General features: G+C 39.7%; 1 long non-coding RNA gene across 1 annotated transcript in view; it reads right to left on the reverse strand.

The window, feature by feature from the left end:
* The window catches only part of LOC147000779 (uncharacterized), a 38,811-nt gene that overhangs the window by 12,730 nt on the left and 137 nt on the right, over positions 1–25,944 (reverse strand). The gene's annotated exons all lie outside the window — the stretch shown is intronic.

A 25,944-nucleotide genomic window follows, 5' to 3' on the forward strand; every position in this document is an offset into this window, starting at 1 on the left:
ACTGATAAGTGGATATTAGCCCAAAACTTGGATACCCAAGATATAAGATACAATTTGCTAAACGCATGAAACTCAAGAAGAATGAAGACCAAAGTGTGGACACTGTGCACCTTCTTAGAATTGGGAACAAAACACCCAGGGAAGGAGTTACAGAGACAAAGTTCGTAGCTGTGATGAAAGGATGGACCATTTAGAGACTGCTGTATCCAGGGATCCATCCCATAATCAGCTTCTAAACGCTGACACCATTGCATACACTAGCAAGATTTTGCTTAAAGGACCCAAATTTAGCTGTCTCTTGTGAGACGATGCCGGGGCCTAGCAAACACAGGAGTGGATGTTCACAGTCAGCTATTGGATGTATCACAGGGCTCCCAATGGAGAAGCTAGAGAAAGTACCCAAGGAGCTAAAGGGATCTGCAGCCCTATTGTTGGAACAACATGATGTACTAACCAGAACCCCGGAGCTCTTGTCTCTAGCTGCATATGTATCGAAAGATGGCCTAGTCGGCCATCAATGGAAAGAGAGGCCCATTGGACTTGCAAACTTTATATGCCCCAATATAGGGGAATGCCAGGGCCAAAAGAATGGGAATGGGTGGGTAGGGAAGTGGGGGGGACTATGGGGGACTTTTGGGATAGCATTGGAAATGTAATTGAGGAAAATATGTAATAAAAATATTAAAAATTAAAAACAAAAAACAAAAAACAAAACCCAAACAAACAAACAAAAAAAAAAGAGTCACAAGGAAGTGTAAAGTCACAAGAGTCACAAGGAATACCTGGTAATTGTTCAGGTTATCTCTCAAGACAGTTTCTAAGAGCCCCTAACAATAGCACATTTGCATAGCGGTCCTGGCAATGGTCAGGGTGACTTTCTACAAAAGAACACTCTTTGAACCCAGGAAGTGGGTGGGTGGAGGAATGTTGCTATCTGTTTTATAATTAGCATACCTTGGAGCATTGAGTCACAGAGGTCACATTCCCAAGCCTGGGCCTAAAGGCCTAGAATTTTGTTTTTATATTTTTTTCAGTTTCCACCCTTATTATTCATTTGCTTCCTTATTTATTGCTAATGATCTGAATATAGCCAAAAAGTTCAGATGACATGATGGAAGAACTCAAAACTAAGAAGCCAGCCGGGCGTGGTGGCGCACGCCTTTAATCCCAGCACTCGGGAGGCAGAGGCAGGCGAATTTCAGAGTTTGAGGCCAGCCTGGTCTACAGAGTGAGTCCCAGGACAGCCAGGGCTACACAGAGAAACCCTGTCTTGAAAAACCAAACCAAAACAAACAAACAAACAAACAAAAAACAAAAAACAAAACAAAAAAACCCTAAGAAGCCATGACCCAAATATCTACAAATAATATGTTAACTAAAGATAAATGGAAGAAACAGCTAAACAGACACAGAAAGATGTGATTTACTAGCACAGAGTATTTTCTTTTGCTTAGAGGGATTTTAATAGGTAAGTTTAGTATAAGTTAAATGTAGGACACTACAGAAAAAAATATGAACTCAACGCTGACTTTAAATCCAGTTAATATTTAGTAAGTGCTTATTTCTTGGTATGTTTGTGCCTTCAATAACACTATTACAATTTTAGGATGAGAAAAAAAATTGGATGAGCTTTTTGTGGGCAAGTTACACTACTATCTAAAAAATAGCTCCCTATTTAAAATAAATGAGATAAGCTTTGAGTGTTGGGAATGCATGTTTGGGCTTGTAACCCCTCAGTGAATAAATTCTCCACAGACAATGTTCAACAAAATGTTTATTATAGAAAGTTCTTAATAGAGAATTTCATGTTTACCATTCACTGTGAAGATGAAGTTGTTTCTATAGGGGAATGGATCTATGGCACAGTGTCTGTATTTCTGCCACCTGATGAGAGTGTGCTCTTGAAAAGTGGGGTTCTGTCAGCCTGCCAGGTTAATAACTAGATCAACTGTCAGTGATAGGAGTCAATCAGTCATCCTTATCTGAATCATCTCCTTGTTAAAACGCATTTACTGAATCCTATAAAGACAAATTAAAGTAAATCGGGATGAGTATCACGTAATTAAATCAATGAGCAAACTACAGCCTTCGTCAAGACCAAATTCAGACCAGCAGCAAAGGATTTTCTCTATTAGAGAACGGTCACTTACCCTGAAAGTAGAGCTACTAGACAAAATGTAGTTCTGTGAACTATTCACAGATAAGAACTAGTTCCCAGATATTTCCTGTTATTTAAAGTGAAGGAGTCATTTGCCTCTGAGCTACACTCAGAAAACTTCACATAGTACAACTTTCCTTGGCATAAATGAACTGAGAATATTACATGAAAGCCAATTTGGTTTTCCTCTTGGAAACTTTGACTTCTGAGATGGAGAAAATTTCCTGCAGTGTAATGGATTCAGCTACATGAATGCAGACACTAATAATCTATCTTGATAGGAACATGGGGAGTTATTGCTTATGTCCTTCAGCTCTACTTTAAGAGAGAGGTTAATACACTGTACTGTGTTTCAGGAAGTGAACTACTTGTGGAGAGCTTTGGGGGCCGCTTCTAGAAACTTGGTGTGAATTAACAATGGGCCAGGACACGGAAGTAAGCTCAGGCAGGAATCTGACTTTGGGCTAGAACAAAGAAGTAGGCTTTAGGCAAAAAATTTGACTTTGTGCTAGTACACAGAAGTCAGCTCAGGTATCTTGATCATCTTGATAAGCCCCTAGAAACAGTGATCATGAGACTTTGTTTATTGCCTTGTTTGTTCCTTAACCTAGAACTGACCTTATTATTTGCATGTACTTAAAATGGTTTAAAAGCAGACTGGGAAAAAATAAACCTGCTTCAGCTTCAGAACTGGCTGGGCTCATGTTATAGTGTTGTCTAATTTTCTTTTTCTCTTTAATCCTTGCTCCCTCCCTGAAGAACTCATTGATTGACTAAACTGGGTTGGTCAACTACTTCATCTTGATAACTTATATTTGAGCAAGTCATCAGAGTAATAAATGCAGCCTTGGATGTGTTATAAAACCACTTTAAAAGGACCAGGACTGCCCAATTGACAGGATGCATTCTTATTTTGGAATTCATCTTTAGAACAGTGTTTCTCTACCTTCCTAAAGCTGTGTCCCTTTAATATAAAAGTACCTCAAGTTGTAGTGACCCTCAACCATAAAATTACTTTTGTTGCTACTTCATAACTACAATTTTGCAACTGTTATGAATCATAATGTAAATATCTTATGTACAGGATATCTGAGATGTAGCCTCTGTGGAGAGGTCATGTGACTCCTGAGAAGAGGTCATTCAACCCCCAAATATATTGCAACCCACAAGCTATGAAATGCTAAATCTGTGGGCTTAAAGCAGAAAGGTGTTTATTCCCACAAAAATATACTAGTATTAGAAAGATCTGTAGGATCCAGCAAAAGCTACTAGTAAAATCAAATCTTCAATGCCTAGGTAGGAATTTGCAGATGGACCTCAAGTCTAGAAGTGAGTCTTCCAGTTACTAACCTATTTATACCCAAGCCTTGCCAATTTGCAGACTTTCCCCTCTGAAAACAGAGATAAGATAGTGTCCACTTCAGAATAAACAATGTATTATAATACATATTGTATGTAATACATATTGTATGTGTTTCCTTTTACTTCTTTCTAGAATGAAAGCCAATATCTACTTTTATTTACTACCCAAACAAGTATTTCATAAAGCAAATGTTCAACATAAAAGTGATTATCTAAATTATTACTGGCAACAATTAACCAATCTCAGTTCACTAATTAAAAGCTAGAGTTCCAAGTGTATGAAATGTATATGTGCCAATGTTTAAATCCAAGTGTTTTTTCACATTCTAAGCCACATTCTTAGCCCTTCAGGGTTTCCCTGATGATGATCTTGGATAACTTAGAAAACTGTGCTGTCAGTTTTCTTGTCTGTATTTAATATTCTGACACCTTGGTTCACAAGGACCAAGTTACTTGCTTCCTGAGAAACAGGTCATCATGAGGAACCTTTGATTTCCAAACCAGAGGTCGATACCAGCCATAATTTCCCCATTTTCCATCAAAACATTATCGGTGCCTGCATTCATATAGTAGAATCCAGAAAATTAACTCAGATAGTTTTCTTAATAAGTAAATTAATTAGTCTGAAGACGGTACTTAGATTAGTGCCTGGCATGCAGAACACACTGTGTAAATGTAGTTAGCAGTTACAAAAATTCAAGACCAAATACAAATTAATTCAAATGCCAGTGAACCAGACAAGAGAAACTATCACAGTTTCATTTCCTAAGAAGGTCATAGCTTGAAAGGATCTCCTGAAGGTTACAAATCCTGGCCCTTTACTGTACCCCAGATGAGAGCAGTCTGGTGACGTGAGGAACCAGCCACCTCAAGCCAACTTTATGGTCACTGTTCCCTCAGGAAAAAAAAAGAAAAGAAAAAAGAAAAGAAAAGAAAAAATGAAGCCTCAACCAGCTTCCCCCTCCTGATTTCATCTGGGAATGGAGACAGTATCACCTTATTTTTCTGTGGTAAGGTAAGGCTTTATAATCACATCTGTCTGTGAGCATCCAACAATGCAAAAGCCTAGGCACAGGATTCCTAGGCTCATCCCTTCCCTAGTAAAGCCCCGCTGTTAGTAAATGTAAAAACATTGTATCCTTGCTCTTTCCTCCAAATAAAATTGTAATTGATGTTATCTCTTAGAATAATAGTAAGGAAATTAAATTTTTGCATAATGGACCAGGTCATTCCCAATGTATGGGACAACCCATGATGCTTTTCTGGAACTATATATTAAAAATTAGAGGAAAAGTCCACCTACCAAATTGTGCTAAGTAAAGCTTTGCAATATTACCCACCTGTGATGAGTTGGTAAACTCTTTTCCTTTATTGTGTTTCAACTTTCTCCCCCTGTAGTGGAAAGACCATTACTGAAAAGCCACCAGGCCACTACAAGGTATTGCTCCCCTAGAAGCCAAAATGATCATAACTCAAACCATATCAGTGGCCACTTATTGAATTTATCATAAAAGTCCATTATTCTTGACCTTCTATGCAAGACTTTCAAACATCTTAAAACTAGAAAAAGTCAGGGGGAGGAAATAAATTTTGGTTGGATGATTTCATCAACCATATGAAAATGTCCAGGTATATCTGTATTATCATATGAGATTCAGACCTATGAAACAGTGAATTTAGCAGTAAAAGAGCCATGGGTCTCCAAGCTTATCAGTATGTTCACTGCTCTCTTTGCCACTATTATGATCATCATTGTTACTGTTGTTAAAGTGAAAAGTAATGTTTAAATTTTTCCTGATTTCTGCAATGTAAATAGGTCCAATTTCTGTTATTGACATATTGCTGTGTAATAAACTGCTCTTCAATATACCTGCATTGATGAATTAATTCGTTTCCCTCCTATTTCTTTGTATGAGAACTTTTGTTCGAGGAAAGGCTTCTAACTACTCCACAAAACCAGGGACTTCATCTGAGGTTTCCCAAATGGCTGAAGATGAATGAAGGGCTTGTTGCTTCAGTGTGCCCGACTCTTGTCCATACAACAGTGCTGGAACTGCTTGGTCCAAGATGGTCTCTTCAGTGACACCACTCCTTCTCCTTATGGTCTTACTACATAGATGGCTAGCATTTCCTTGCATCATAGTGATCTCATCATACTTGGTCTTTCCTTAACACACTCCCAGAGGCCTTAGGGGACCCTGAAATGTTTGTTATACTCTTCTTTGGAAGTTGCAGGATGTTACTTCTGCTGAACTTTTTACCAGCTCAGATGCAGGGTAGTGGTTTGAATGGGTTTGGCCCCACCTAGACTCATGTGTTTGAATGCTTGGCTCACAGGGAGAGGCACTATTAGGAGGTATGGCCTTGTTAGAAAAGGTATGGCCTTGTTGGAGGAAATGGGTCAATGTATGGGGTGAGCTTTGAGGTCCTATGTGCAAGCTCGACCCAGTGCAGAAGAGACCCTCCTCCTAGTTGCCTGAAAAAAAGTCTCCTACTGCTTCCTTTGGATCAAGATATAAAACTCTTGGCTCCTCCAGCACCATGTCTGCCTGGACACTGCCATGCTTCCCACCATGATGATAATAGACTGAACCTCTGCAACTGTAAGCCAGTCCCAATTAAATGTTTGCCTTTATAAGAGTTGCTTTGGTCATGGTGTCTCTTCACAGCAATGAAACCCTAAGACACAAGGCAAGGGGAGAAATAGATTCTAAGTTTGGGTGGTGTGCCAAAAGGACATACAGAAGGTAAGGGAAGAAATGTGATGAGAAGGTGGAGAAGGTGGTAATGGAAGGAATTTGGGGTGAATATATTCAAAATGTGTTGTATGAAATTCTCAAAAATTAATTTTAAAAATATTCCTTTTAAAATGGACACTGTATCCAGAAATCAGACATGTGCATTTTTAACTTTTTTTTTTTTTTTGGTTTTTCGAGACAGGGTTTCTCTGTATAGCCCTGGCTGTCCTGGAGCTCACTTTGTAGACCAGGCTGGCCTCGAACTCAGAAATCCGCCTGCCTCTGCCTCCCGAGTGCTGGGATTAAAGGCGTGCGCCACCACGCCCGGCTCATTTTTAACTTTTTAATGCTTACTTTAAAAAAAAAAAAGCAACACACTAACCCAGATAACAGTATTTTTAGTAGCAAGAATATTATTTTACAGCATAGTAACTCCAAATATGGCACTATTAGGAGATTTCTCTTTGTCTTTCAAGAAGCATATATTAGTCTGAATGCTACAAAAACTGTTGACTATCAAAATTCAAAATACATTTTGTATAGCAAACCAAGCAAGGGATTACTTAAAAAGTTTCTTCTTTGGAATAAGTATGAATCTCTAGCAGAGAGTTCATCGATGCTAGCCATTCAGGTACCATCATTGGTCATTCCATACAAGTTCTGTCTCAGAGTCTTTGCATGTTGTGCTCTTGCTGTAGGACCCTGCTCTAAATACCCACAGGCTTACCTACTTAGCTTTTACAAGTCTTCACATAAGCATCACTGGCTTAGGAAAGTCACCTTGACCCATTCTATGGTTTCTACTCCCACTACTTAGACAACTTTCCTGCATTGCTCTCATCCCCTTCAAAGATACTGTGCCATTATTTGTTTTAGTGAGTATTCAGGACATATGTGCTTCAGTAATTAAGAAATAAAAAGTGGGGTGTTTATGACATCTGTTTCACTGGAGTGGGTACTGAAAGCAGAATATGACCTAGAAGGAGTCTACACCAATAGCAATGGCTTCTTACTCCATTGCATACTTACAGCAGTGTGGTGCTGGAATCAAGAATCTGAAACAGTTGCCTTCCTGACTCTGGCTTCTGAAGGTTGCAGAAGGAGCACAGACCTTACTTTGATGGACAGGTTCAAAATTGATACACTAAGAATTTATCTAGGAGATATAATCTGCTCCAGAGAGTCACACGAACAACTAGCTGCTTCTTAGATCATCCAAATGTTTTCAATTGTCTCTACAACTGAGCCTTGAAAAATACAGCAATGTATATTTACAAGAACATTGAGCATGGAAAACGTTCAGTGATAATGGCATGCATATCAAACTCAACTTTCTTTGATCCCCAAATTCTAAAATATTACCAAGAGATGGGTGAATGACCACAAGAAAAAGATGTATAAAGGTAACGTGAGTGAGTAGGCTCTCAGAGTTTCTGGATTACCATCCTCCACATGTTCAGCCATCTCTTTATATTTCGAGTGTTTGTGGAGGCTTCATTTTTAAAGGCAAGTTGAATTATTACTGGTCCTGGTGTCCAATTGAACCTGTGGTCTCTCTTTCCTTTCTAAGGACTAAGAGGTAGAACTAAAACTTTGGATCATTCTTTACTCTTTTGAAACCACTACCTAATGGCTTCCAGCTACAAGTCGCTTCATTAACATGAAACAAAAAAATCCTTACTCTGAAGAAACCAAGGGTGTTAAAAGCTGTGCATAAGGAAATGAGGATGAATTTCAAGTCTAGATTTCACAATATCCCAGAACATTTCTAGTCCTCTTTCAGCATAGTTGTTTGTTTTGTTTTTAATTTCCTCAGCTCAAGAAATCCCTCTTCTTAAGCCCTCAGAAGCAGGGAAATTTGGAACTGATGAATAAATATGTTCTTTACGCCAGCCCTCTCTCTATGGAATACTTTGCACCTGCTGCTGATGTTTCCTAAGGTTCCTCCCGGAAGGCAAGGAAATGGAGTTTCTCAACAGTCATGTTTTGTACATAATAGATCATCTATGACGTTTAAGGAATTTTTGAGAAATGTTGCATTGAGAAATTCAAATTAAGTCACAAACACTCTTGGTTCTAAAACAGCCACTGTGAGTTTAAGGTACACATTATGCTCATATCTTTTAGCTGAAAATGGCTTGTTTTCCTTTTCGGAGTACTCAGTTGATGACTCGTGTGATTTGAGACAATCAGAGGCTGTGGATCCGGCTGCTGCTTCCTATCTTCTGCACAGTCTGATTATGAAGTTAAACACTTCTTGAGTTTACTGAGTTCTTGTGGATTTGTTTTCAGCCTTTGAAAATATTTTTTTCAAGAAAGCATCATCTCAAAAAAAAACATTATAGGCAGAAAAAAATGATCTTCATTATTTAAATAACTTTATATATAAACAACTCAAAAGGCAGTTTCCCCCTCTAAAGAAGCTAAAGAAAATTCTACTTTATAAACCTTAAAAAGTCAGAGGAGCTAGAAGATGAATAGAGAAATTATATTTGCTAGTAATATTAGAAAGTTAGCAACATAAAATTATCAAATAACACTAGGTTAGTTAACTTACACTGAATTTTTATAACCACACTGAAAATTTCTACTTAAGTAATTTTTCCATTCTCAAAAAATTGATCCAAGGGGGCTGGAGAGATGCCTTAGTGGCTAAGAGCACTGACTGCTCTTTCAGAGGTCCTGAGTTCAATTCCCAGCAACCACATGGTAGCTCACAACCATCTATAATAGGACCCAATGCCCTCTACTGGTATGTCTGAAGACAGCTACAGTGTACTCATGTAAATAAAATATATAAATCTTTTTTTTTTTTTTTTTTTTTTTTTTGGTTTTTCGAGACAGGGTTTCTCTGTGTAGCCCTGGCTGTCCTGGCACTCACTTTGTAGACCAGGCTGGCCTTGAACTCAGAAATCCGCCTGCCTCTGCCTCCCGAGTGCTGGGATTAAATCTTTTTTTTTTTTTTTTAATGATCCAAAACAGCAGAGAAGGCATGAATTACGCCAGTAAAGATACAACTTGGACAACAGGAAACTATCTAAACATCACTAAAATATTCTTTGTCATTCAGTCAACTTTTAATTGCTCACATCAAACAGAAACAAGACTAGCAGCACAGAAAATGCCCCTTTAAAAGGCAGCTTCATATCATTTGACATTTTATTAGTCTGGGGAGACGAGTAGAAAAAGAGTAAAATCAGTCGGGCGTGGTGGCGCACGCCTTTAATCCCAGCACTCGGGAGGCAGAGGCAGGCGGATTTCTGAGTTCGAGGCCAGCCTGGTCTACAAAGTGAGTTCCAGGACAGCCAAGGCTACACAGAGAAACCCTGTCTCGAAAAACCAAAAAAAAAAAAAAAAAGAAAAAGAGTAAAATCTTCACTCTACCAATACATATATTTTAACGGAATTTTTTACAGCACAAAACACTGCTACAAAAAATGTTACCCACAAATACACCATATAGTAACTATAAGTAAATAGGATAATTCCCAAAGTATATACCAAGCAGGCTGGGGAAGAAGAATTTTGGTAGGTGTGTGTGCTTGAAGACCAACCCTTCTCTGTATGCACAGAGTGAGACATACCATGAGGTGGAAATAGAGTCTCATATTTGGATCCATAGAGCTTGCAGGAGAGCCAAGATTATATATTTCTACACTAATAATTAAATTATATAGCCTGACACATTCTGTACATTCGATGGTTCCAAAATATTGTCAAATAACTTGACACCTGATATCTACTGAATGCAGATGTGGGACACAGTTCTTTCTTTTTCTTGTCTAAATTATAAAATAGTGTCTAAAATAAGGAGTCCTATCTTCCAGCCATGAAGCAAAAAGCCAATACTATGACAGATCTGAAAGATGCGAGGGCATATGAGACTGTGAAGTTATTAATGAGCCTCCTCCAGATAGCTTGTTGCATGAGTTTATTAAATATCTTGATCCTTATTTCTGAAACTACTGTTATTTATCATTTATTCCTTGCAACCAAAAAAAAAAAATCTTAACTCAATATATGTAAAGGGAAGAGTTTCTAATTTTTTTCAAGGCCCTCAGAAATAGCCAAACATGATTTGAAAGATCTTTCCCTGAAGCATCCTCCCCTACCCAGGGGGACCTGGCTTGCTGACAACTGCAATTTTTGACTTAATAGAGCATTCATCTTGGACATGTAGTATCCACTCATACTTGCCTGTATAACACCTGCCATGTGCATTGTTTGAAGATGTTCCCCAAAAGTCTGCTTCCTATTTAAGGGGCTATTTGGGTACACACCTTCAGGTAAACTCAACACACCTAGTATTTAATTAGTACTGACTACTGGGGTCAGATATTGTTAAACTTTTATATCCATGGCTGGGTTACACGAGTAATCACTTAACCATATCTGAAATGTTTCCTGATGAGTCTGATGTTGTTGTTGTTGTTGTTGCTGCTGCTGCTTCAAATGTTATGACCATCTTTGCCAGTTGTCTGCTTACTGCTGGTAAGCTCCGAATTCCGCCTTGATCTTGCTTGGTGATGGAAGAGTCTGATGTAATAATTCACATTTCCCTTCTCAGCAGAAGGTGGGAGAGAGATGTGGCAAAGAGGAAGAGGCTGACTTCCCTGTATGGTTTTCCTGAGGCCACTCTCCTTTACAAACAGCAGAACTTCCAAGAGTATTCATGTTCTTGCTAGTTTTGCTAGCTTCACTACATTTCTGTGAGTCCTACCCATATCCCAGAGGGCAGAGTCCCAGCTCCTTCACTGGTGCCCCGGCCACTTGTATCCATCTCTGCTTTCTTTTATCTATAGCACCTTTTATCTGTAGTTTATTAAGTAAACCATACTCTATCTACACTGTTGCCAGGCTGTGAGCCTCAAGCTTGCCATTGAGTTTTCCTTCCGCTATGGTTAAGTAGGCTCAGCTATTGTAAACGTGTTCACCACATCTGCTATTCTTACACTCTGAGGCACTGTCTTCACTTAATGATTAATCCCTTCTTATTACCAAGTTGTAACTGGTTGTTCAGCAGTGTGCTGGCTAGATTTATCCCAACCTGTCACAAATGATAAGTCATCTGAGAGGAGGGAACCTCAATTGAGAAAATACCTCATATACCTCAAGATTGGGCCTGTAGGCCAGCCTGTAGAGCATTTTCTTAATTAGTGACTGATGGGGGAGGGCCTAGCCTTTGGGTGGTGCCATGCCTGGGCTGATGTTCCTGGGTTGGAGGGAACAAGCCCAGTAATCAGAACCCCTCCATGAGCTCTGCATCAGCTGCTGCCTCCAGGTTCCTGCCCAGTAAGAGCTCCAGTCCTGACTTCCTTCAATGATGAACAGCAATGTGGAAGTGTAAGCCAAATAAACCTACCCTTTCCTCCCCAACTTGCTTTTTGGCCAATGTGTTTCTTTGCAACAATAGAAATTCAAACTAGTACAAGTAGTTATCTTTGTTTAGTTAATTATCCTTTCATTGTAATTCTTTTCGTCCTTCTTATTGAAAATATTTTCTCATGCAATGTATCCTGATTTCAGTTTCCCCCTCTACTCCTCCCAGTTCCTCCCCACATCCCCTCCCAACTGGATCCTCACTCTTTCTGTCTCGCCTTAGAAAAGAGCAGACTTCTAAGAATAAAAACAAAACATGTATAATAAAACAAAACCATCACATTGAAGTCAGACAAAGCAAAGCAACAGAAGGAAAAGAGCCCAAGAAAAAGCACAAGAACCAGAGACCCTCTCATTCTCACACTTAGGTGTCCCACAAAAATGCTAAACTGGAAGTCACAGGATAAATTCAGAGTACCTTGTACAGACTTGTGCAAGCCCTTTGGTTGCTGCTTCCATGTCCCGAGTTCATATGAGCTTTCTTTTAAGCACCATATGGTAGTGCATTCCTGAAATCCTAGCACTCCAGAGGCCAAGCCAGGCTACACAGCAAGACCTTGCCTGAAGCAATATTCCATTCTGATTGATAGTAGGAGATTTTATCCCTCCTTACCCCGCCCAGCAGTTCATAGGAGTTTTGCATATAGTATTTTTATTTTGTATACAAGTCAGGAGGTGATTAAGTTCTGAAATGAATTGTTTGTAATGTTGATCGTAATGGTGGGCATGAAAGGTCAACCTGCTAATCTTGGTAACCTAGTGCATTTAATTTAACCAAAATGTAGTATTAAAAAGGTCCAAGAATCAGGAGACTCAACAACATTGAATTTCTCCTATATTGACCTTTTTTTTAAACTCAATTAACATTTTGTAACTGGGATTCCACGGTAAAATTTCAAATGTTAGCCCAAGGATTAAATTAAACATCGAAAACTATGTTTGTTTGTAATGCATGATGGAGTTATAATTCAGTGTCAAAGCACTTGTCCAAATTCAAACTCCAGAACCACAGAAATGAACACTAGTAAAAATATAAAAGAAACACTACTTTAGTCAGGAATGTGGCACTTGTCTGAAATCCCAGCATTCAGGAGGCTGGGGTAAGAGGATTGCTGTGGATCAAGGTCAGTCTGGCTATATAGTAAAATTTCTCAAAAAACAAAACCACTAAAACCTCAATGTTTAATAGTTTAAAAAAATGCTTGAGCTGGGCGTGGTGGCGCACGCCTTTAATCCCAGCACTCGGGAGGCAGAGGCAGGCGGATTTCTGAGTTCGAGGCCAGCCTGGTCTACAAAGTGAGTTCCAGGACAGCCGGGGCTACACAGAGAAACCCTGTCTCGAAAAACCAAAAAAAATAAATAAATAAATAAAATAAAATAAAAATAAAAAAATAAAAAAATGCTTGAGTAATAAGCTAAATGATTGTCTATAACTTAAAGTCTGAGAGTTTTTTTTTTTTTTAGTTCTATGACCAATGAACACATAGACAAACTACAATTTAACATAATTTCAACTTACACAAATTAGTATCAGAGGATTTTGGAGAATTAAGTTTTCTATTATTGTTTCTCAAGGATATCCAAAAATAAATCTGATAAGAGATTAGTTTCTAAAAATGGTTAGTGGTGGCTCATACTTTTAATCCCAGCACTCAGGAGGCAGAGTCAGGTGGATCTCTGTGTGAGTTCAAGGGCAGCCTGGTCTAAAACTACACAGAGAAACCCTGTCACAAAACAAACAAACAAACTAAAACAGAGAGAGACAGAGAGAGAAAATTCATTTCCAGAATATAGTAAAAACTAATACAACTAAGCAACTTTTTAAATCTCGATTTAGAATGAGCAAAACAGACTAAATTAATGTTAAAAGTACTTGCTGAGGGGCTGGAGAGATGGCTCAGTGGTTAAGAGCACTGACTGCTTTTCCAAAGGTCCTGAGTTCAAATCCCAGCAACCACATGGTGGCTCAAAACAATCTGTAATGAGATCCGACTCCTTCTTCTGGAGTGTCTGAAGACAGTCACGGTGTACTTACATATAATAAATAAATAAATCTTTAAAAAATATAAATAAATAAAACACACACACATATATATATATGTAGTTGCTGCTTTCCCAGGAGGTATGAATTCTATTCCCAGAGCTTCAGAGAATCCAATGCCCTCTTCCAGCCTCTTCAAGCACCCACATGTGGTATGCACAGAGACATATACACATAAAATAAATAATATCTATAAAATAGACGAAGCCAGGTATGAGACGAAGCCAGGCGTGGTGGCACACGCCTTTAATGCCAGCACTGGGGAGGCAGAGGCAGGCGGATTTCTGAGTTCGAGGCCAGCCTGGTCTACAAAGTGAGTTCCAGGATAGCCAGGGCTACACAGAGAAACCCTGTCTCGAAAAACCAAAATAATAATAATAATAATAAAATAAACGAAGAACTAAAGCGACAGTGTTTCTTTAGAAGGTTCACAAATGAACATAAGCAGGAAAAAAAAATCCAGTGTCATTTGATAACTACAGAAATAAACATTTAAACCACAGTGAGATAATTTTCTATCTACTCACATGAACATAATAAAAATAACAAATGTTGACGGAGGTGTATAAAACCGACTCCTGATGCACTGCTGGTGGGGTGCAAATGTTCAGCTGCTATGGCGGAGAGTTTGGTGATTTCACAGTAAGCTAGCCGTGAAGTTATCAGATGACCGAGCCATTATACTCCTAGGCATGTGTACCCAAAACACAACTGAAAGCAAATATTGAAACAAAAACTTGTATAAAAGTGTTCATCCCGGGCGTGGTGGCCCACGCCTTTAATCCCAGCACTCGGGAGGCAGAGGCAGGTGGATTTCTGAGTTCGAGGCCAGCCTGGTCTACAGAGTGAGTTCCAGGACAGCCAGGGCTATACAGAGAAACCCTGTCTCGGAAAAAAAAAAAAAAAAAGTGTTCATAACAACACTAAATATTCACCAGAAAGTGCAAACACCTCCATGACCAGCAAGCAGATAAAATGTGCTTGATCTAATAGTGGAGTACTGTTTGGCTTTGAAAAGAAATTAAATGCAGACACATGCTTTAATGTGGATCAAACTGGAGAGCAGTGCTAATTGGAAGAACCAGGGTGCAAAAAGTAACATACTGTATGATTTTTTTTTTTAATGATGTGTTTCTATGACAGAGTACCTGAGAAATCAAGTTAAAAAAGGAAAGGTGGTGGTGGTGGTATTTTGGCTCATTCTTTCAGAGTTTAATCCATGATCACCTAGGCTGGATGGTTTTATTCATGGGCAAATGAATGTTAGTGGCTAATGTTGCTAAGGTCATTGGGAATTAAACCATTCCTATCATTTCAGCTATCATGCTGCAGGCATGATAGACAAAATGTATAGGACTAAGTGGCCTCACAGTGGCTAGGAGGGAGAGAGGAAGAGAGAGACTTGCTTTTACTACAAGGGCCCTCTTCCCAAGTCTTTTAAGTTATGAATGCAATAATGCATTAATTCATAAATAAGGTCAACGATCCTGACCCAAACATCTTCCAAAGGTCTCAGGGACTAACACTGCTCTGGGAACCAAACCTTCTACACATAAGCCTCTGGGATGCTGTTCTGGTCAGAGTCTGGAGTGGCCCCACGAGTTCACATTGTACATGCTTGCTTGTCAGCTGCTAGTGCCAGGCTGAGAACCCCGGAAATCTTTAGGTGGCAGAGCCTAGCTGGTGGAAGTAGGTCACTGATGGAGGGGCTTTGAAAACAATCCTTGGCCTCTGGCTATTTCAACATTCTCTGATTCTTTCTCTCGTGATGTAAACAGCTGCCCCAGGGCAGACACTCCCTCTATTATGATGTCTTACCCTTGAGCCTGGGACCAAGCAGCTGTGGGCTTCAGTCTCTGAAACTATGAACAAAAGTAAGTCTTTCTCTCTCTCTCTCTCTCTTTTTTTTTTTTTTTTTTTTTTTTTTTTTTTTTTGGTTTTTGAGACAGGGTTTCTCTGTGTAGCCCTGGCTGATCCTGGAACTCACTCTGTAGACCAGGCTGGCCTCAAACTCAGAAATCTGCCTGCCTCTGCCTCCCGAGTGCTGGGATTAAAGGCGTGCGCCACCACACCCGGCTCTTTTTCTCTTTTAAGTGGTTTTCTGTCATGTATTTTCACACCTACAATGCAAAAAGGTCATTAATAATAATGTTTTTAATCTAAACAACAACACCTGAACACACAGAAGAGGCAAGTCCTCAGGTAATGAATTTCTAGAAGTTACAGAAATGGGGCATGAGCTGGGCGTAGTGGCCCACGCCTTTAATCCCAGCACTCGGGAGGCAGAGGCAGGCAGATTTCTGAGTTTGAGGCCAGCCTGGTCTACAGAGTGAGTTCCAGGACAGCCAGGGCTACACAGAGAAACCTTGTCTCAAAAGAAAAAGAAAAGAAATGGGGTATAAGGACAGATTTGCTAAGCAGGGTTAAGGGCTCCCTTTGGAAATAATATAATTAACCTGAAACTAGAAAATGGTGACTGTTATCCAACTTTGTAAGTGTACTGCACAGCATTAAATTATACAATTTTATATAACCAATGTGATGAATTGAGTATTACATGTAATTTATCACAAAAAGACTAGAGAAGAGGAACTGAACATAGTAAACATGATCAATTCTTTCTGGAAGTCGTGCTATAAATAGATATGAAAAAATGGGATGGAGGGAAAGATGCTTAAAACATCAAATATAGTGCCATTTTATAGTAATTATTAAAAGGTGTTTCATGAATAGATGTATGACTAGCAAAGTATAGAAGGTGTCCACGTTCACCTCAGGGTGAACAAATGAAGACTGCCATTGAATGTTTTAGTTCCTAATGACCTGTGCAACACTATCCACTAACAGTCATTTGCCAATAAATGAGCCAACAATGGCACTCAGACCACATTATAAACCACAGGAGAACATGTCTTAACTGATATACTTCTTCAAACATCAATTAGATTCAACCACAGATTGTCTTCTGATATTGAAACAATAGACAAGGATCCTTAATATATACTGATAGAAAGATGTGTAAATGATAAATCCTATCTGGAATTGTTGGTACTTATCAGAGCTAAGCATCTCATGGAATTGGATGGTTCCAGATGATTTAGAGTGAATTGTTTTATTCTACTACTTAAAATTCTATCATTGACAACAAAAAAACCTAGATTAGCAAAAACTCTTCTCAAGGATAAAAGAACCTCTGGTGGAATCACCATGCCTGACCTAAAAGCTGTACTACAGAGCAATTGTGATAAAAACTGCATGGTACTGGTATAATGACAGACAAGTAGACCAATGGAACAGAATTGAATACCCTGAGATGAACCCACACACCTATGGTCACTTGATCTTTGACAAGGGAGCAAAAACCATCCAGTGGAAAAAAGACAGCATTTTCAACAAATGGTGCTGGCACAACTGGTTGTTATCATGTAGAAGAATGCGAATTGATCCATTCCTATCTCCTTGTACTAAGGTAAAATCTAAGTGGATTAAGGAACTCCACATAAAACCAGAGACACTGAAACTTATAGAGGACAAAATAGGGAAAAGCCTCGAAGATATGGGTACAGAGGAAAAATTCTTGAATAGAACAGCAATGGCTTGTGTTGTAAGATTGAGAATCGATAAATGGGACCTCATAAAGTTGCAAAGCTTCTGCAAGGCAAAAGACACCGTCAATAAGACAAAAAGACCACCAACAGATTGGGAAAGGATCTTTACCTATCCTAAATCAGATAGGAGACTAATATCCAATATATATAAAGAACTCAAGAAGGTGGACTCCAAGCCGGGCATGGTGGCGCATGCCTTTAATCCCAGCACTCGGGAGGCAGAGGCAGGCGGATTTCTGAGTTCGAGGCCAGCCTGGTCTACAAAGTGAGTTCCAGGACAGCCAGGGCTATACAGAGAAACCCTGTCTCAAAAAACCAAAAAAAAAAAAAAAAAAAAAAAAAAAAAAAAAAAGAAGGTGGACTCCAGAAAATCAAATACCCCATTAAAAAATGGGGCTCAGAACTGAACAAAGAATTCTCACCTGAGGAATGCCGAATGGCAGAGAAGCACCTGAAAAAATGTTCAACATCCTTAATCATCAAGGAAATGCAACTCAAAACAACCCTGAGATTCCACCTCACACCAGCAGAATGGCTAAGATCAAAAATTCAGGTGACAGCAGATGCTGGCGAGGATGTGGAGAAAGAGGAACACTCCTCCATTGTTGGTGGGATTGTAAGCTCTGGAAATCAGTTTGGCGGTTCCTCAGAAAATTGGACATAATACTACCAGAGGATCCAGCAATACCACTCCTGGGCATATATCCAGAAGATGTTCCAACCGGTAAGAAGGACACATGCTCCACTGTGTTCATAGCAGCCTTATTTATAATAGCCAGAAGCTGGAAAGAACCCAGATGCCCCTCAACAGAGGAATGGATACAGAAAATGTGGTACATTTACACAATGGAGTACTACTCAGCTATTAAAAGGAATGAATTTATGAAATTCCTAGGCAAATGGATGGACCTGGAGGGCATCATCCTGAGTGAGGTAACCCAATCACAAAGGAACTCACACAATATGTACGCACTGATAAGTGGATATTAGCCCAAAAACTTAGGATACCCAAGATATAAGATACAATTTGTTAAACGCATGAAACTCAAGAAGAACGAAGACCAAAGTGTGGACACTGTGCCCCTTCTTAGAATTGGAAAACACCCATGTAAAGAGTTACTGAGATAAAGTTTGGAGCTGTGACGAAAGGATGGACCATCTAAAGACTGCCATATCCAGGGATCCATCCCATAATCAGCTTCCAAACGCTGACACCATTGCATATACTAACAAGTTTTTGCTGAAAGGACCCAGATATAGCTGTCTCTTGTGAGACAATGCTGGGGCCTAGCAAACACAGAAGTGGATGCTCACAGTCAGCTATTGGATGGATCACAGGGCCCCCAATGGAGGAGCTAGAGAAAGTACCCAAGGAGCTCAAGGGATCTGCAACCCTATAGGTGGAACAACATTATGAACTAACCAGTACCCCAGAGCTCTTGACTCTAGCTGCATATGTATCAAAAGATGGCCTAGTCGGTCATCACTGGAAAGAGAGGCCTATTGGACTTGCAAACTTTATATGCCCCAGTACAGGGGAACGCCAGGGCCAAAAAGTGGGAGTGGGGGGGTATGGGAGTGGGGGGGGGAGTGTATTGGGGACTTTTTGGATAGCATTGGAAATGTAAATGAGGAAAATACCTAATAAAAAAATTAATCAAAAAAAAAGAGCAGGGAAGCATTGCATGGGATAACAAAAAAAAAATTCTATCATTGGTTGAACTAGCATCTTTTTTAAAAGATTTATTCATTTATTATATGTGAGTACACTGTAGCTGTCTTTAGACACTCAAGAAGAGGGAGTCAGATCTCATTACGGGTGGTTGTGAGCCACCATGTGGTTGCTGGAATTTGAACTCAGGAAGAGAATGAAGTCCTAAGTCCATGGGTGTTGCTGACATGAACAAGGACACAATGCTTCAGCCCCACAGGAGTGGCAAAGTCTTACTCAGATGAAGTTCGGAGGGAGGACAAAGCCTTCCCTGGGTCTGAGTCTGAATGTTGACATATGCATTAAAAAGGTCCATTTTAACTGTCTCCATAGATCAGTGATTCTCAACTTGTGAGTCCCTATCCCTTTGGCAAAGCTCTATCTTCAAAAATATTTATATCACAATTCATAACCGTAGCAAAATTACAGTAATGAAGTAGCAACTAAAATATTTTTATAGTCAAGGGTCACCACAACATGAGGAGCTGTATTAGAGGGTCACAGCACTGGGAAGGTTCTGAACCACTGCCCTAGATGTTTTCAGCCTGAAGATTGTTCTCCTACAGAGACTGCTCCTCTTGACAAAAGCTGTGTGTAACCTCTCTGCCTCCTTGTCCAGCTGTGTGCAATGATCCCTGCCCCCTGCTCAACTGTATTTAATAAACAGGTTGTGCTTCGAGATGCTGCAGTTTCTCCAGTTGAGAACCCAAACAATCTAATCACGTCGTTTCTGTGTCTGTCCTTCCTTCATCTCCTCACTGTTGCAGGATATCTGATTACACGGTGAACCCTAAGATTGTATTATTTACTGGAAAAAAAAAAAACCTGCCTTTCATTGTGATGTGGCTAGGCCTTAGTACAGACCTTTAATCCAAGAGCTTTCTGCTTGAATATTATAAACAGGATAAATAGTCAGTCATAGCTCAAGAGAAGGAGCAAGCAACCAGTTGACAGGAAGTGAATACAGTTTTTTTTTTCTTTTTTGTTTTTTTCACTTTACAGCTGATCACAGGCCCTACCCTTCTATCTTCCCAGTTCCATCCTTAAAAAACCTACCACTCCCCTTGAGTACCACCCCACCCTGGGCATTAACTTCCAGCAGGATTAGGCACATCCTCTTCCTCTGAGGCCCAACCAGGTAGTCCAAGTAGGGGAAAGGGAATCCAATGGCAGGGAACAGAGTCACAGATAACCCCCATTGACTTGTTAGGGCACCCACATAAAGACCAACATGGACATTTGCTACAAATGTGTAGGGGCTGGGGTCTAGGCTCAGCTCCTGCATGCTCCCTGGTTGGTGGCCAAGGCTCTGTGAGCCTCCATGGTCCCAGGTTAGTTGACACTGTGGGTTTTCTCGTGATGTCCTTGACCCCTCTGATTTGCTTGCTTCTGTCCCCTACTCTTCCACAAGACATCTTAGGTTCAGCCCAGCCTGATGTTTGGCTGTGGGTCTCTGAATAGATGAAGATCTGCTTCTGGATGAAACCTCTCAGGAGGCAGTTATGCTAGGTTCCTGTTTGTATACCAGAATACCATTAATAGTGTCAGGAGTTGGCTCTCATACAGAATGTGTCTCAGCTTGGGGAAGTCATGGGTTGGCTATTCCCTCAGTCTCTGCTCCATCTTTATCCCTGTGCATTTGTAGGTGGCCAAGTCAGTCTCTCTATAGCCCCCCTCTAGTAGGAATCTCAGCTCTCCCATCCCATGCCTTCAGCTAGTCACCAGAGATGTCCCCCTTTCAATTCTCACTCCCAGCCCTCTCTCACCCCACTTTTCCCACACCTGATTGCCATACCTGTTCCCCCCCTCATCACCTCTCTTACCCAGTTCCCTCTCCCCATCCACCTCTAATGACCATTTAGTTTGCCTTTCTGAGCGTGATTCATCCAAATATCCTCCTCTGGGACCTCATTACCAGTTTCTTTGGGTCTGTGGATTGCAACATGGTTGTCCTGCATGGTATGCATAATGTCCACTTATAAGTGAGTACATACCTTATATGTCTTTCTGGCTCTGGGTTACAGAGTTCAGGATGATATTTTCAAGTTCCATCCACTTTCCTGAAAGAATCATGATGTCTTTGTTTTTAATAACTGGATAGTCTTCAGTTAAAGGAGATCTAGGTTGTTTCTAGTTTCTAGGTATTACAAGTAAAGCTACTATGAACATAGTTGAACAAATGTCCCTGTGGTACAGTGGAGCATCTTCTGGGTATATGTCCAGGAGTGGTATAGCTGGGTCTTGAGATAGAACTACTTCCAGTTTTCTGAGAAACCAACAAGCTGATTTTCAAAGTGGTTGTACAAGTTTGCACTCTCACCAGCAGTGGAGGAGTGTTCCTCTCGCCACATCCTTGCCAGCATGTGCTATCACTTGAGTTTTTTATTTTTGCCATTATGATAGAATCCTAGGGTCATATTGCAATTCCCTGATGATTAAGGACATTGAAATTTTCTTTAACTGCTTCACAGCCATTTAAGATACTTCTGTTGAGAATTCTGTTTAGTTCAGTTCTCCATTTTTTAATTGGGCTATTTGGACTGTTGGTATCTATCTCTTGAGTTCTTTATAAATTTGAATATTAGCCCTTTGTTGGCCGTAGGTTTGGTGAAGATCCTTAACCAATCTGTAGGCTGCCATTTTGTCTTACTGATGTTGCCCTTTCCCTTACAGAAGCTTTGAGTTTCATGGATCCCATTTATCAATTGTTGATCTTAGAGCCTGAGCCACTGGTTTTCTGTTCAGGAAGCTGTCTCCTGTACCAATGAATTCAAGGCTATTCCTGACTTTACATTCTATCAGATTTAGTATATCCAGTTTTATGTTGAGGTCTTTGATCCACTAGAACTTGAGTTTTATGCAGAGTGATAGATATGGATCTATTTGTGTTTTTTTTTTTACATGCAAACATCTAGTTTTCCATATCCAAGCTTCTCTATTCTTACTTCAACACTTATTTTCATTGTTCAAGTCCATTGCCTGGTGTTAACCATTGAACCTGTGTTCCAAGAAGCAAGAAAGAATAAACAGAAGAACAGCCTTCTCCCTTAAAAAAAAAAAAAAAAAAAAAAAAAAAAAAAGCCAAGAACAACAACAACAACAAAAAACCTTTAAATTTTCTATACACAACCTTGACTAAAAAATATTCTAGCTGGGCTTTGTTTCAGTGTTACAACTACATAACATGTACAAGGCCCTTGATTTGGTCCTCAATGTCAACACCATAGAGTGAGTTTCTCTCTTTTTTTCTTCCTTTCCTTTTTTTGTTTTTCTTTCTTTCTTTCTTTCTTTCTTTCTTTCTTTCTTTCTTTCTCTCTTTCTTTCCTTCTTTCTTTCTTTTTCTTTTCCTTTTTTTTCTTGTTGGTTTTTCAAGACAGGGTTTCTCTGTAGCCCTGGCTGTTCTGGAACTCACTTTGTAGACCAGGCTGGCCTCGAACTCAGAAATCCACCTGCCTCTGCCTCCCAAGTGCTGGAATTAAAGGCGTGTGTCACCAAGCTTGGCCCTTTTTTGTTTTTCAAGACAGGGTTTCTCTGTATATTCCTGGCTCTCCTAGGACTTGCTCTCCAAACCAGGCTGCTCTCCAACTCAAGAGATCTGCCTGCCCCTGCATCCTGATTTCTGAAAGTAAAGAAATGCACCAAGCTCAATTCCATAAATATGAACTCATTTATACTTCCATGGAAAATTGATTGTGGAATATAGTCTATTAGGTAACCTGCATATGCCAAACTAAAGGCAAAGAGTTTGGGAGTCATCAATTCTATATAATTGGCTATATAATTACTATATAATTCAATACAGATAAAAGATCAATAGAGAAGAAAAATCAGTAAATGTTGAGGAGAATAAGTATGTAAACAGATACCCACATCTACTATGAGCAATCATGATAATACTAACAATTTTAATTTATTGACTTCAATGTGCCAAATGCTCTGCTGAGTACTTTATATACATTATCACGTGTAATAACCACCATAGCACCAACCAGATGGATAAAATTTGCCTGACTTCATAAACAAAACTTAACTGCAGGGAGGTTGAGCAACTTGAAAGCCAGAAGCTTCTAAGTGGAAGATTGTAATCAAATCTCAGGCCTACATGATTCCAAACTCTGCCTTCAAAAAATAGGATCTAGATAGCAGAAGACTTGTAATTACCTGTAAACTGTCTATAAAGCATATTCTCAGGCCTACTTAAACTCTCTAATTCAAATGCAGTTGAAATAATCTTTCAGGACAAGTAGTAAACCAAATAAAATTAGAAAACAAGACTGTCAGGTACCCTGCACAAGTATACCAGAGACAGAGCAATAAACAGACTTTTTCTTCAGGAAAAAAGTTAAGTGTCATAATACAGAGCAAATCTTTACACCAACTGTTTGTATGGTTTTTGTAATATGATGATTTCCAAATAACAGAAACTGCAGTAGTTAATTTTATTCCTATCAAGGGACAAGAACCAGTTGGTGTTCGTGACCCCCATGCAGTCTTAGAAGGGTCTTTAGGAGTTTGCCTTTTCACTCCACTTTTCTCCTTTATCAAAGTTAGCAGTTTCTCTCTTTCCTTATGCCCCTCATCAAACACGTTTAATTCTTTTGCAGTGAAAGTACTATATTGTTGGTATCCTTTCCTCAACTGGTAGTAATTTAATATATTTTTAAATGTTTGTTTGTTTGTTTGTTTTTCAAGATAGGGTTTCTCTGTATAGCCCTGGCTGTCCTGGAACTCACTCTGTAGACCAGGCTGGCCTTGAACTCAGAAATTCGCCTGCCTCTGCCTCCCAAGTGCTGGGATTAAAGGTATGCGCCACCATGCCCAACTAATACATTTTTTAATTTGTAAATTTTTTAACATCATAAGGTCTTCCTGACATTATTTTAAGAGCTTCACCCCAGCTCTATTTGCCCATTTGTCAATTTTTCTAGGCATTTTTGCTGGATGAAAGAAACAATGAATACCAAACTGAAACAACACACCAGGAAAAAATACTGTCAATCTTATTTTATTAAATTTCTGTTATCAAAATGGTCACTGTCAAATATTTCCAGGGAGGTAACTGAAATGTTCTTGGTATTGAAATGTTAATATGACGAAGTTTTTGGACAAAAGTCTTAATGATCTATATAGGCTCTAATCCAGGTTCTGCCTCGCCCCACCCCCTTCAGGTCTTGGTAACCTCAGATCAACATATGCACTCTCCATCCTTTCTAGGCCCACTCCTGAACCCAGATGGATTTGATTTGGTGATTCACCCATATGCCTGGGCAGATCCTACACCCAGCCTTGACCTGGTCTGTGAAATCCTGTTCTCGGAGTTGACTCAAATCTTCCCTTTCCCATGAGGTGGGTGTAACTATGAATTAAACTTAAATGTAAAACACACACACATAGAGGGATTATTTTCACTCATTTAATTCATACATGTTGTATTGAGTTGTCATTTGAAATACGGACTGTTATCCCTAACTTCTTTGCTTCTCTATGTCTGTGCCTGATTATAATATTTTACTACATATTTTATCCTTAAATGACATTTCTTATCAAAATCCAGATAGACAGCAAAATCATTATCAGTGTTTTATCAGTGTTTTAAGCCCATTTCCTTCTGCTTAGTCCAAGACCTTAAGGCATTTCACTTGGGAAGTTTTCTTTATTAAACAAATGCTTTATACCTTATTTTTTTCGTTTACTCTAAAAGCTTTAAAGTTATGCCAAAACACATTGTGATATTCCCAAAACTCTCGTCAATCCTCTTACTCTAAGCTTCCTACTTACTCTAGTGTTTTTGACATATATAATCCTTTTTCAAGAGTTGATCAGTTCCGAGGAACAGCTCTACAAAACTGTGTACAGTTCTAAACCAAAATCTGCTACTGTATGTTTTATCATCCCCCTACCGTTTTCCTCTCTCAAATGTGTTGTGTGTTACCATGAGACAGACAAGCAGAACAGAGCTGCTTTATAAAAAGGCTTTAGAGAATGACAGCAAGCAGTTTCTCGGACAGTTATTAAGTCAAATCATAAAAGTCATTACTACGTAGCCAAAAAAGGAAAGTGGATTATTTTCCAATGAAAAGAGGTGAAATCTGTCAATTAAATCTGTCCTGTCAAAGGTTTGTTAAACAAACTGCCTAAAGTTGACACACGCACCTTCAGCAGGTGTTTCCAAACTGTCAGTAGCTAACTCCCACAGGAAGAAATTTACTGATGACATGAGCCATAAGCAAGCATCTGCTCCAAAGAACCAAATGTTGTTTTATTGGTTTTTGTTATTGTTGTTTTGGTTTAAGATAGGGCTCCTATGTTTAGTATTGGCTGTCTTGGAACTTGCTCTGTGACCAAGCTGGTCTTGAACTCCCAGAGATGCACCTGCCTCTGCCTTCCGAGTGCTGAGGTTAAAGGCATGTACCACCACCGCCAGAGAATCAGATGCTGTTAACGGGTACTTCCAAGAACATATATGAGACTCCATGAATGGGAGACCAAAGTTAGTTTAGGAACTGCGTGTAAAAGGAATCTACTCTCCAAAAATTTCTCCCAGAGCCTCGGTAGCATGTTTTTTGCTGCAAACCTAATATAAGCACAGGTTGGCCGAACCAATTAGTCCTTACTTTTCCAGCAGCTAGCTTAAGATTTTTGTTTCCTTCGTCGCTCTACAAGGTCATTAAAATAATTTTTATTTTTGCCGGGCGCACAGAAAACTGGCCAACAGCAAAGACCTGCTTTAACTCGAGTTCAAGTTAAACCCCAATTAGCTACTCGGTCTTGCGCAGGCGCTGCATTTGCCAACTCTGACGCGCCGCAAACCTCTTCAAGAACCCTTTGCGCCTGCTCCGTGGCCAATAGATGGCTGGTCCAGAGACAAGGAAGTGGTCAGCGCGCCTGCGCCGCCCCTTCTGGAGGTGGGGGGGCGGCTCCGGCGGGTTGCGCAGGCGCACACGTAC

Source organism: Mus caroli, unplaced genomic scaffold (assembly GCF_978045245.1).
Source record: "Mus caroli unplaced genomic scaffold, Mus_caroli_1 scaffold_16, whole genome shotgun sequence".
Classification (NCBI taxonomy): Eukaryota; Metazoa; Chordata; class Mammalia; order Rodentia; family Muridae; genus Mus; species Mus caroli.